Source organism: Cornus florida, unplaced genomic scaffold, assembly GCF_030987335.1.
Source record: "Cornus florida cultivar Cherokee Brave unplaced genomic scaffold, ASM3098733v1 CherokeeBrave_3.0.0_Hap2_Chr06, whole genome shotgun sequence".
In the NCBI taxonomy this organism is placed as follows: Eukaryota; Viridiplantae; Streptophyta; class Magnoliopsida; order Cornales; family Cornaceae; genus Cornus; species Cornus florida.
Window position 1 is genome coordinate 38420305 of NW_026775576.1, and position 14761 is coordinate 38435065.

Here is a 14761-nt window from a genome sequence, read left to right on the forward strand (position 1 = left end):
TAGAGTTGCCTCTACTCCTGCTATCCTCCGTCTTCTTCGTCTCCGACAAGCTTCAAACACTCTGTACTCCTCTGGTAAGGTTCTTAAACTTCTGTTCTAGGTCCCAAACGATCCCAATAATTTCATAAAGTCTATATGCATTATAAACATGAATTAAAAGAAAGTTCCATGCAATTACTTTCAAGATTAATCAAGAACACATATAAACACACATTTTTTTTTTAAATTCAAATTAAGCATGCATATTAAGTCGATTTAATATCTAATTAACCCTGGAATTAACCTAGGCATGTATAGAAACACAAAATCTAAGGGAGAGAGTTAGAAGAAGAACTTGCCTCTAGGTTTCGGATTGAAACCTTAATTTCTTCTTCCTAGCTTTTCCGATGATCATTGGCCACTGTCGAAGCCTCCTACTGCTCTGGTTCTAACCCCCGAACAACCTTCAATCTTCCTCCTTGGTCTGGCCTCAAGTCCTTGGCCAAAAACCCTTTGTGTTTTCCGTATTCTCTCTCTATTAATCTCTTTCTCTCTCTAAGTATACTATATCACCTCCACAGACCTATACTTTTGTATAAATATATACAACATATAACCATAATCTTAGTTTAACCCTAAGTCTGCCAACTTAAGAATAAAATAAAATAAAAAGGAAAAGGAATTACATACACAATTATATAATCTAATAACCGTGTATATATATATATATATATATATATATATATATAATTTTAATATTAATGGATGGATAGGTAGGTATATATATATATATATATATATATATATATATATATATATATATATACAACTATCCATGTGTAATCATCCATACCCATCAGATCTCCTATCCAAGTAGTCTATGTGACCCAATTGGTTGGTCTATTACTACTATCCAAATCCATCATTTAAAATTAAAATAAAATAAAATAAAACATAAAGCAATTATATCATTTAATCCTAACAATTAATTACAATTAAACCACGCATCATTTAAGCAAGCAAAACACCTAATTATTAAACAACACAAACACCCAATTAAATCAGATAAGTCACATAAGCAATTAAGACCATTAAACATATAATCATATAACCACATTAGCACATAGCCACGTAAGCACATAAAATACAATAAAAGAAGTAATTAAATCCATTTTATATCCTTTTGAAAACTAAGGGTATTACATTTTTCCCCCTTAACAAAAGGAATTCCGTCCTCGGAATTCACAAAACTCTAAATTATTTTCTTTTAAAATTTACATCCATTCTCGTGTGGACTCAGCTTCTATGTATGGGCTCTACTAAATTCCAATGCATCCAACAATATACAAGGTTCCTATATTTAAGAAACACAATAAATGTACAACACCTAGGTTGTATCCGATAACGACTCGATCTTACCCAATATTTATATAGGAGTAATAATCCAAATTCCTCCAAGTTCCATAACATATATGCACAGAACTCCTACTTATCCAGCGCTAATGTTTTGATAATGCTAATCTATAGGCTACTGCCTCAAATGATAAACATAATCCGTGAAAAGTCAATTTAATACATAAAAATTGACCTTCCTCCAAAAATCACATTGTTTCTTATATGGAAGACATCCCAAACAATTGTTTTCTGATAGAAAACTCTAGTGTATGAGTTCGACTATTTACAAAAAAATCTATTGTTGCCTCCAAACCATGCACGAACCATTACAAAGGAGAGTATTTCTCTCCAACGTACCTTTAAATGAAGTCAAAGTCTTATTGGACCACCTTCGCTTCCGTTTCAAACTAACAAATGAGAGGTTTACACTATGTAATATACAAAATCTCAAACATTGTCACAACAGCCTTCTTGTGCCAACAGTGTCATAGACAAAATTCTGAAAAGCAAAGTAAATACTTCAATTTGTCCATGAACACATAGGATATATGCCCTAAGCATATCCTCCATGATCAAATTTACATTCTAGATCGAATCCTTCGTCTAGAGATATGAAGCAAAATTGCTGCTCCAAAATCTTCATAAAGCTCCTTCTAAATAGCACTTTTCATCCATTATAATGGACATCCACATGCTACAACACTACTATCAGTGCAATGTAGAACTGATATAAAGCTCCAAAGTGAACACTACTCGAATAATGTCCATAAGAGAACTTGTTCAATCCACCATTCTTTAACCTATATGGAATTAAAATTCTAATTCAATGTCGATAATTCCTACCGACCATCCAGTCCTGATTAGTTTGACTCCCAATTTGAGATAAAAATGACAAAAATCTCCAATGATATCCGATTATCAATTTTCCACCTTTCTAACAGGTGTTACTCTTATAGACAGTTATGTACATGTCTCTACCTATACATGTTCACCAGAACTGACATTCGATGTCTTGATGTACCTTATAACCGTCTGAGTGTATCGAGAAAAATTTACAAATTTTACATCTCATTCACTCCGACATTATTTACAGAACCTATTAATCCTCCTCCAGCACCTTAAGCTTTATCTGAGTAAGTTAATACCTCCTCCAGGGTCAGCTCCAATAGTATGAACTGATGCCCTACCAGTTCAAAATAAACAAGAATTAAGCTCACCTAATTTATCAGTCAACCAATATCCCAACCAAAATCCTGACCCTTGTGTAAAATCAACAATCCTTTATTTAAATCCGTAGAAAATGATCTCTCATTTCCACTTCGGTATAGGGAATGGCTGCAAGGATTCGGTGATCTCTGATGGTCCATCTCGACTATCTAATAAATATTAGAATTGGAGAGAAAATCACTTTGTCGTTCCTCTTGCCTATCCTCCAAACATTTGCTTTATACCGTGAAGTATCATGTTTCCACCAGGATGAATAAAGAACTAAAAGTTGTGAACCTCAGCTCTTGCATCCTCCTTCCAATTTGTCTATAGAAATACCGTTAGTCTGGTACCACCAGCTTTCGTTTGCACCCATTGTTTAAATTGGAGTATCTTTAAAAGCTAACTCCTCAACTGAACCCATGCACCACTGATCCATGATAAACTTATCGATAATGAAAGTCAACTGGTAATTCTATTCATCAAAAGTCCACTAACTACAACTTTCCCATACACATTGTGCACTTCTTCTTTATATAGGTGTTCGATCTCACCATCATGTCTTTGACACGCCCTGTTTCTTTAACACAAGTAAGTGTCAATCAGACTTCTTATTTAACTTCAAAATAATATGGACCTTTTCCATCCTCCAAACAAGTCATCAATTTCCTACCAATAACTATTTGTTGCGAATTGTGACCTAAAATTTTTTTCTCCATATTATTTATGCAAGTGAAAAGACTTAGTTTCCTCCTCCATGTGCAACACCGGTAACTCCTCCTAATGACATGCCCTTGGGAAATAAATTCTTGATTAAGAATAGACTAATGAAGATTTATTCAGTCACTTATCCTTACGTGGCATCATTCCAATAGGTACCTAAACTAGTACGAAATCCTCCTTCTGACTTGGCGACAACTTCTAGAATTTTCAAAATGTTCTGCAACTTCGACACCTTTGATAAACCATCGTAGTGTTACAGTGGTCTTTATTTACCACAACCACATGAATACCGAAGTATTAACCACCATTATCAAGGTGTTGTAATATGATACGAATCCATACATAGCGTAAAGTATAATAAACTAACCGTACTAGATTATTTGACTCATACTGATGGTTTAACTATCCCATCCCAAATAACATACCATAATGACACATGTCCAGGTCCAATAGATTGGCTAAATTTATGTGTATCTACCAAATCCTACGACCGCATGCTCACAAATCTAGTGTAAATAGCGCTCTTACTCCATGTTAGTAAAAAACAGTAGTTGGCTGATCACATACTTATGTCCTCAACTAAACCACATACCAAATCCCAAATAATAAATGAAAATAAAGCACGTATGATAAACACAATAACACAAAATATACTCCTACTTAAGACATCGTTCAATTTAGAAAAGAAAGTCTCTTTTGAAATCAACATTACTAGATTGTTTCACAATTTCCTTTTATAGTTTTGTAAGTAATCATCCAACCTCAAAACAGATCCTTTAACGTAGCTTAAAAACAACATATGTTTGCCTAAGCAAATACCAAGGGCTCAATCCTAAGCCTCCTTATACGCGGAATGTAAACTGTATATCTTGGCTTTATAAAGAAAATTAGAACGTCACAACATAATACCAATGCTCTCTTAAATGTGATATAAAAATCATATGTTTCGTTCTGATAAGAACTCCATCAAATCCCCAAACTCCAGAAGAGTACTTTTTATATACATCTTTTATAGATAAAAAGAAAGCTTAACTATTTCTAAATTGACTAACCCCAATTATATTAATATTCGCTATACTACTAGCAAATAAGATCACCCTCGATCGATCATTCATCTTCCAGATTTAGTACCCTCATTCTTGGATACACTGAAATCTCCTCCATTAGGATCCTCTTCGGGCTCCTACTCCTCGTTTGTCTCTTTTTTGAGAACAACTGAAGTCATGTTGGCCCCGATATGCGGTGACCTATCATGTACACCTAAATCCTTCCTTGGGTTATACTTTTAAAAGAACGCCAACTCGGAACTAAACCTTCGATCTCCAATTTTTCCTTCTGGCAAAGAAATCAATAATGTACTCCTTTACTCCTTTGGGCCTTGGGACTACATCCTCCTCCCAGTGTCAACCATTCTGTAACTATGGAATATAATTGACATCAGCTCCTCCTAACAAATCATATATAGAGTACAATGAATTCTAATATGGGCTCTAAGTTTTAAGAGACGCAACGCGGAAGTCACATAACAAAAGACACTCCTAAGGAAACTTGAACCTGGAGTGCTCTAATACTAACTATGATACCCCCAGATTTTCAGATGCGGGTTGGCCAGGCCTACGCCCAAATACCCGAGGATATCAAAAACAAATCGGTAATAATCGAACACAGAGTACAAAATAGATAAAAATAAATAAATAAATTTCTGAAAGAAAACTAAAATGATAATCCATTAATTGAAACCTCATAATAAAGTTTCATTAAATAATAAATTATTCTGATATAATTAATCCTCTAATAATACAACTTGGGAATCTATACTGTGTGGACCCCTAGAAAATCTCAAACCAAAAATAATAGTAAATAACTGTCTACAACTAGATACTGAATCATAAAGGAAACTCCTATATAAATAATCCAGAAGAATAAAGTAGATGATCCCTGCTCAGCACGAATAATCCATACGCCTGACGAATACCTAAAAAATAATGATGGGTCAAGCCCATAAACAAGTTCTACTCTACTATAGTCCAAGTAGAGATCCCATACACGTATACATCCTAGTCAATCTAACAATAACTAGTAGTCCGTGTACATATATAGATACACACTATAGGACGCTCACTGGACTATAGGTCTGTCTTAACCTGAATAGAAGGCAACATGCAAATTGCACATAAAGTGGGCATGAATACCTAGACCTACCAGGGCACCCAGATGTCTACTACATCCAGTTATCCATCTTAGGCAATATACGCACCCTAACCATGATCTTGAGACTCAAGCTCATATCATGGCACCATAATTATATATATAAAATCTATTCTATCCAACTACAAGTAATCCTCCATAATTAATCCTCTACAAATAATCCTCTATAAGCCATTCAACTTATTCAGCTGACCTGACTTGAATATAGGTAGGACTTAACATTCTTTTGGTTAATCTATCCTTTTATAAAAATAGGTAGGACTTAACTGATAAGTTAATCCGTCCCTAGAATGCCACTGTCCTATACCAGTGCATTACATCCATACAATCCAATTATTGATGAAAGAAATAAAACAATATGTCAATAAATCCGGGAATAAGTATAATAATAATCAGATATAAAGAATCATATTATGCAACTAACATATGATTAAAATCATATAACCTCCATTTAAATTGCTAGAATAGTTTTAAGCAATTAAATCATCCACACAATCCAATTATTGATGAAATAAGCAAAATAAAACATCAATTAAATCCAGAACCAAGCATAATAAAATCAGACAATAAATTGAATATATTATACTACTAATGCACGATAAAAATCATATAACATCCATTTAACTTGCTAAATTAACATTAAGCAATTAAATCATTTGTTTACAATATGCAAATTATTTAAATTTCATATTGTTCAAGTCCATGGCATATTATTATAAATTATGCATCCTAAGTATTTAATATGTCCATCGTAGTCATTTACAACTCTTAAATTGACCTACACAACCCTGAAATACCCCAAAACCAAATACTGTTGCCAAAACCCACACACATGTGAAGTTGCAGGAGTAGAGCCACCTCTACTGTGAGTAGAGTTGACTCTACTCCGAGTAGAGCCGACTCTACTCCGAGTAGAGCCGACTCTACTCCTGCTATCCTCCGTCTTCTTCATCTCCGGCAAGTTTTAGACACTCTGTACACCTCCGGTAAGGTACATAAACATCTGTTCTAGGTCCCAAACGATCCCAATAATTTCATAAAGTCCATATGCACTATAAACACGAATGAAAACAAAGTTTCATACAATTAATTTCAAGATTAATCAAGAACATATATAAACAGACATATACTATTTTAATTCAAATTAAGCATGCATATTAAGTCAATTTAATATCTAATTAACCCTAGAATTAACCTAGGCATGTATAGAAATACGAAATCTAAGGGAGACAGTTAGAAGAAGAACTTGCCTCTAGGTTTCGAATTGAAACCTTAACCTATTCGTCCTAGCTTTTCCGGTGATCCTTAGCCGCGGTCGAAGCCTCCTACTGCTCTAGTTCCAACCCTCGAACAACCCTCAATCTTCCTTCTTGGTCTGACCTTAAGTCCTTGGCCGAAACCCTAGTTTCCTTCTCTCTATGTTTTTCATACTCTCTCTCTGTTAATCTCTTTCTCTCTCTAAGTATACTATATCACGAATAAAATTATTTAGGCCTCCACAGACCTATACTATTGTATATATATATACAACATATAACCCTAATCCTAGTTTAACCCTGAGTCTGCCAACTTAAGAATAAAATAAAATAAGAAGGAAAATAAATTATATACACAATTATATAATCAAATAACCGCATATATATATATATATATATATATATATATCATAATCCTTAACATATATATATATATATATATATATATATATATATTGGTGTGGTCGTCGATGTACAACCAAATTTGTGCAAAATAGTGCGGCCAAGTTTTAAATTTATAAATGCCACTACTACCTCTAACTAAAAATATAGCTAGGGTGAGTAGGGATCGTCCCAAGGGATTTTAGGCGTGCTTGCAATGGAAACACTGTATAGGGTTAGTAGGTTGAGTGATCAAAAGGTGGTGTGTTTGGTTGATTAGACTATAAACTAAACTAAACAAGTTCAATGTAAAGTAAACAATTTAAATAAAATTTAGAGAAAACAAGAGAGTGAGGTCTTGGGGTCTAGAGGTCACCACTAAACATTATCATTTTAGACATTCAATGTATAATTAATGAGGGGAAACATGTGTTGCAATTTGAGAGTGTGTGATTGATTGTTTCAACAAGCATGGATGACCAATTAAGCATATATTGTCTAAGCAACCTAGTGAATAGCATAATATATCAAACTAAGCAATTAATCCTTCATTTAAGCTCACAATCTAAACACATCACATGGTTAGAGCATAATACTACTTGCATTTATAAGCATGGAACATCAAACAACAAGCATAGATTGTTCTCCTATCTAACAACTAAGGTAACTACACTACAACTAAGCTAAGAACATGAAAATTAAACTAAATAAACTAAGGGAGATGCATAATCCATCAAGAAATGAGTATAAACCATCAAATAAACCATAATAGTATTCTATTAAGCATTATGCCTTGACAATCTCTAGATTCATAACATTAACACACATTGACATGCATCAATAACACAAAAACTAGAGATAAACACATGAACATCTATTCTAACATACATAGACATATAGATAAAATGAAATGATCAATTGGAAGTATTAAATCACACAAATCATTGAATAAACAAGATTCATATATAAAATAAGTGTCAAGACAAGATTACAACACAAATCCCCTCAAAATACAAAGCATTAGAGTCTAAAAGGCATGCTTAGGGCTAACTCTAGCCCCAAGAAGATGTTTAGCCACTCGTTAGAGTAGCCATCCAACCCTTAAGGGCTATGTCCATGGTAGGAATGACTTCTTTCTTGATGGAAACCCTAGAAGAATGGAAGAACTCCCAAGAATGTATCTCTAACCTCTCCTCCTATCTTTTCTTCCTCTCTAAGAATGTTTCTAAGTATATGTGTAAAAAGTAGCTTAAATCTTTATATAGGTAGCTCAAGTGTCACGCCAAATGGTCTGGACTCGTACACAAGGACTCCTCCAATGGTTGCACCATGAGACAACTTTTAATGAGCTGGAACTTATTTTTTTTCGGACTTGAGGAGGTTCGATCAATCGAATTATGGTGAGATCCATCGGACTTAGGTGAGATCCATCGAATGCTGCAGAGATCGATCATCCTTGGCGATGCCTTTTTGAATAAAGACAAATCTTGAGATATTTTGGGATATTTTGGGAAATAGACGAAAGTGGTAGGTGGGGTGGTAGGTGAGGATAAGATCAAGCAATTTCGATCGATCGAAGGAATGTTGGATCGATGGAAGATGATGGAATCTTTTGGATAAGAGCAAGGGCTTGGATCCATCTTGAAATGTCTAGATCGATCTTGCTCTGATCGATCGAAGGAATGTTGAGATCGATCGAACTTGCTGTTTTTCCACACTTTGCTTCCACTTTGCTCCTTTCTTCCATCTAGCTTGAGTTAGCTTCTTTAATGCTCTTATTTGGTTGAATTAGCTTATTTTTGGGATAAGCACCTGAAAAGGGCAATAACATGAAATTAGGCTAAGACAGGAAAATAAGATAGATAAAGGTTCTAGAATACCTAAGCTTAAGGGGTTTAATTGCACACTTTTCAGCGTTCATCACACCCCCCAACTTAAATATTGCTAGTCCCTAGCAATAAACTACAAAGTAAAGGAATGGAATGAACAACTATACAACTACGAATCTAGAAAGCAATAAATGGATAACGCTATTTTCGTAGGGAACATGATTGCATTTAGCGCATGCAACAAGCCTTTTGAAACCCTAGGTTACCCTTAGTGGACGAGTGAAGTCCTGTGAGGGTTTCCAGAAATGATACCCACAAATATTAAGCTCATTCTCACAAAAGTGGCACCAATATTGCAAAAAAGCATTGGGAGAAAACTACCTCAAGTATGCAATTTTTCAACCATTTCCAAGCAATCTCCCAAAATCTCAATATCAAGCAAGCAAGTATGGTCCTCCACACATCAAGAAAATGATCATGCAAATCAGAACAACTTTAGAATCCTTTTTGAGTGGACCGGCATCAAGTATGTTGCTATCTTAGCCAACTAAAGAAATGATCATATCTTTACCCTCAAGCTAGTACACAAATCTAGTACCGATCATTAAGACAAAGAGTGGACCTTTTATTAAAACTTTATTGATCTAGGTGCGCTTATTCTTTTCACTCAATTTTTTTTTTTAAACCTAAGGATCAAAGATGGAAGCATAGTGCAATGTGTTGATCTATTAAGCTTTCTAGCGATCCATGAGGTCGAGCGTTAGGTCAATGACTCCCAAACCAGATGGCTTTAGGGCATTAGGTGTTAAAACACCCCTAAGGACTTACAAGCTCAAATCAACTAGGCTACAAATCAAAACAACCTCCATCTAATCATTTCCCACTTCTCACTTTTTGGGAGAAGTCCTCACTTTTTTTTTATTGCTTTTGACACTTCTTCTTCTTCTTTTTTTTTTTATTTATTTATTTATTTTTTTTTTAGTAGCATTCAATTATTGACCTAGAGTTTGGGCCCTCCACCTTTCGGCGCGAGAAATTCAATACTTGATGAGGCTAGAATCCTGGCTACTCAATGAAAAGGGTTTGTTATCCACTTTTGTCACTATAAAAGATTTCAATGCACTACTAGCTCAATTGGGATATAACCAAATCAATAATCAATAAAGCATGTACCCCACAAATGAATGCTAGTATCCGCCTGTGCTAGTTAGAATCCTAGAATGAATCTCAAAGCAATCACAAAATCAAGATGATGTAGACCACAAGTGCAAGCAAGATATCAATCTTTCAAAAAATTTACTCCTAAATGGCATTCTCAAGGCATATAAGGATTATTGGACTCTCAAGTCAAGCAATTTTTAAATTTTAAGCAATATAGTCCTCAAAAGATCAAACTCATAGCTAGTTATGGACCAATCATAGAAAATCTCTCAAATACACAAGTCATGCTTAAAATTTTGAATTGCAAGCAAACACTGTAATTAACACCATTACCCCCAAACTTAAATGGCACAATATCCTCAATGTGCAAAGAGAGCAAAGGAAAGAGTATACTAGTGCAACTATAGCAAAGAATGGCCGGGACATAAGTATCTAAAGTGGGTGGTATAACACCCCCCAAACTCGGGACTAACTATGGTCTTGAAAAGATGGCACTTGGATAAAACTCATCAGATAACAAAAGGGATAATAATAGTGCGCAGTGGACATGCAAGTGTAAATGGGATAATAAATGAACTAAGGAGAGAGGAATAAGGGTGGTCTTGAAAAATTTTAAGCGGCACTCTCTCTCACTGAAGTCACTGGGATACAGCTGATAAATAGAGTCAATCACAGGTAGATATATCAATATAACGATGTGACATCCAAAAGATAACATGTATAGAAAGAAAAATAATATACATCACAGTGTTTGGCCAATAGACTGGTCGTAAAAATATCATAACAGTATAAATAGAATAGTCAAATATCACAGATATATAAAAATGACGAGAGTAAAGAGATAGAGAGATCAGGCAGAGGAGGTCGGGCGAGCGGGGCGTGATCCCTAGATATCTCTGGATATATCTCGCAGCGCAGCTATGACATATGAGCGGAGAGATGCTACATCAGTACTAAGGGAGGCCACATCAGATCGAAGAGAGACAACGGCGTCCTCCAAGGTCTGTGTACGCTCTTCTAAGCCTGGTGTCAGAACTGGAGCGTTAGGTATGACTGGGTTAGGAGAATGATGCTTATCCTGACTAGGCTCTGGGACATGTAATGGCGACCCTGCCTGAGAGTGATGTGGTGACTCCTGTGCTGGCTCTCACTCCAGATCAATATCCATATGCATGTTCGCAGCCGCCAATGGGTCTGCTGGATCATGCTTTGCTGGCACTGCTACTGCTGTCGCCTCCATCTTTATAAGCTCCGCTTCCTCAGCTGCCAAAACAGTATCCTGCTTTAGGCTCTTGATAAGAGCATTGTAGCTCTTGTTCCAGTCCTTGTTGAGAAAACTGTAGGCCCCTATCTCAGGATGCTCCTGTGGATAAAAAGGGTAGTGCTGGTCCCGCAGGATCTGAGTAATAAGATGAGTGAATGGAAGGTACTTAGCCCATTTAGGCTTCGCCTTACTGATGTAGTGTGTGTAGAGCTTCATTATGACACTCCAGTAAAGTACTGGGATAGATACCCAGTACCCGGTGTATAAAGTATAGAGGGTGGCTAGAAAATCAGAACGCCTCTGCAAAATAGGATAATGAAGCTCAGGAGGACAGACATGTGGGCACCGAGAAGATCTGGCTAATGTATCAACTGTAATCTAGATGGGGTAGCCATCGATGGTGGTCTGCAGCTCTGATAGATTACTCGGGGCCGGCCGAAGGTTCTGGAAGAATATCCGAACTAGTCGCGGGAAGACAGGATAAGTAACTGGTGCCAGAATGGCTGAAATACCGCGCCACTCGATGTCGTCAAAAGCTGCCTGAGTTAAGACTGACCGGGAGAAGAAATCAATATCAAAAACTAACTCATGTGCCACTGAAAGGCGTGAGTATCTCGGGAGAGGCCGGTCTTTAATCTGGCCTGGCTTTGTCGATAGTGGAGACGGAGAAGATGTATGCTCAGCCTCATCAGAATGAGACGAGGAAGAGGCAGAGGTAGAAGAGACAGAGTGGTCAGACTGAGCTGGAGCTGGCTCCTTATACTACTCGAGCTGCTCAGGCTGCTCAACATGCTCTAGAGCATGTGAAGGTCCTGCCTCTTTATCTAAACGGGATCTCACTCTTCACTCATACTGACGACGGACAACTGTCTTAACCCGTGCCATAGCCTGCAAAAGAACGAAACACTTGCAAAGTCAGCAACAGATAATAAAGATTTGAATCACACATATAGAAATATGTATGTCAAATAAGATAGAGAACTCAGAGTAATAATCATGAATCTACGCAAGTGATCATGCAGCCAAGTAAATAGTGACTAAGTGAAGCATGCTCAATAGTGTGAGTATGGAATGTATCCAATATGGAAAACACAGGCATTGGGCATCATGAAACTAGCATGAACACTTTGGATGGTGTGTGAAGTGTGCATATGCAAATCTATGAAGTTCGATCGATCATGACTTGAGTGAGATCGATCTTTGTCAGATCGATCAGCACTAAGTTCGATCGATCTTTGTATGATCGATCATAGAAAACTTCGATCGATCGAACTGCTTCGGGAAATTTGAAAAGTCACAGATCTGTGACTTGGATGGCATGGGGGGTACCCAAGCAAGGTTGTGGGTCCCTCTACACCTTAACAACATAAAAATGGTCACTTGTGTAGGCACGTGACCTCCTAATTCAAAATTGAAACAAATATTTACACAAAATATATACATATAGATATACATGCTTGAAAATCATCAACAATGGCACAAATCCAACCTAGAAGCTCAAATCTAGCATGGAAACATGGAAACTATCAAGATTGAAGCTCGAAAATGAAAATAAGGGTGAGAACTCGCTAAACCGAGTGAAACAAGTGGAGACGAAGGAGATGAGATGAGATCTAGAGGTGGAGATGAGATTTCGAAGCTCTGGAAACTCGCCGGAGGTTGGGAAGGTGTGTTGCAGCGGTGGGAGCCGATGAGGGTTGAGATCGATGGCTAAATCGATCAAATGACCCTAGGGTTTCTATTTTTTAAAAACAATCTCTGCCCTGTTCGATCGATCTGGAAATATCCTCGATCGATCGAACATAGATCGATCTGTAAAGGACTCAGATCGATCTAACCTTGTAAAACATATTATTATTATTATTATTATTATTTAGAAACACATGAATAAAAATGAAAAATGCAAGTAATATACAAAATGGGTTCTAAGTTTAACGTCTCTAGCTAGACGGAATGCTGCTTTGAAAGATTCCTTTTTGTTTTTTTTTTGAATTTTTGGAAAAATAAAAATAAAATAAAAGTAAATATTAAAATAAAAATCTTTTTCAGGTTTTTTGAAAATAAAATAAGAATAAAATAAAATAAAAATCAAAATACAGTCAAAGTCAAAGTCAACAAAGGAACACAGATCGATCAATCCAAGATCGATCTGGAAGATGCTTCGATTGATCGAATAGGTAAAAACCTGCAGACAAGTTCGAATGATTAGACATAGAGCTGTTTTATGTAGGGTTCAAAAATTTGGATCAATCTTGGAATTTCAGATCGATCACAAAACATTTCGCACGATGGGACAGAGAGGTGAAATATGCAGGTTTGATGCAGGAATAAAGTTCGATTGATCGAACCTCTTTTAAGATTGATCGAACAGGCACAAGATGCCTATTTCAGAACTGAAAGTGTAGGTATTTTCAACCAAAATCCCCAACAATGTGTATGAACCCAGAATATATCTAGACGTCGCAAGAAACAAAAGATAAAATAGAAATGAGGAAGGAATAGGGTTGTAAATCCTACGAAGCATTGCTAGTCTTTAACGTCTCTAGCAAGACGTTGGGCTCTTTTAGCCCGGATCAAATATCTTGTTATGCAACCCCTCCTTGGCGGGGTGAAAAACACTTTGAACCCTATCCAATAAATGGTTCTTTAAGGAACTTGTTGGATTTGGATCAAAAGGAATTGACAGTTTTTCATCAAGGCAATTCTTGGGCTTACATGCCCTTTCAACACAAGGTTTTGAAACAATTTTCTTTGAATTCAAGTTTGAAGATAGACTTTTGGAAATTCCACTTCTAAGCAAGGACCCAACTTTATCACATTCATTGTCAATGCATTTTTCAACAAAAACATACTTCTTCATGCTTGTCTATGGAATTCGGGGTCAGATTAAAGATGTTCAACTTCACTTTCATATGCCTAAATGAGATTTTCATTATTCTTGTCCTACAATTTATGTTGGCATTTGCGATTGCCAAGAAAGGACAGCCAAGGATAACGGGAATTTGGCTATTGGGGTTCGGAACCGGTTCCGTGTCTATGACAACGAAATCAATGGGGAAGAAGAACTTATAAATCTTAATCAAAACATCCTCTATGATACCCCAGGGCTTTTTGATGGATCGGTTAGCAAGTTACAAAACTACCGATGTCGGTTTCAAGTCTCCTAAGCCCAATTTGACATATACCGAGTAGGAAAGAAGGTTAACGCTTGCTCCTAAGTTTAGAAGAGCCCGATTAATGACATGGTCATCAATTATACAAGAGGTAATAGGTGAACCGGGATCCTTAAACTTTAGGAGAGTGTTGTGTTGCAAAATGGAGCTCACTTGCTTGGTCAAGACCACTTTCTTTGGTGCTTC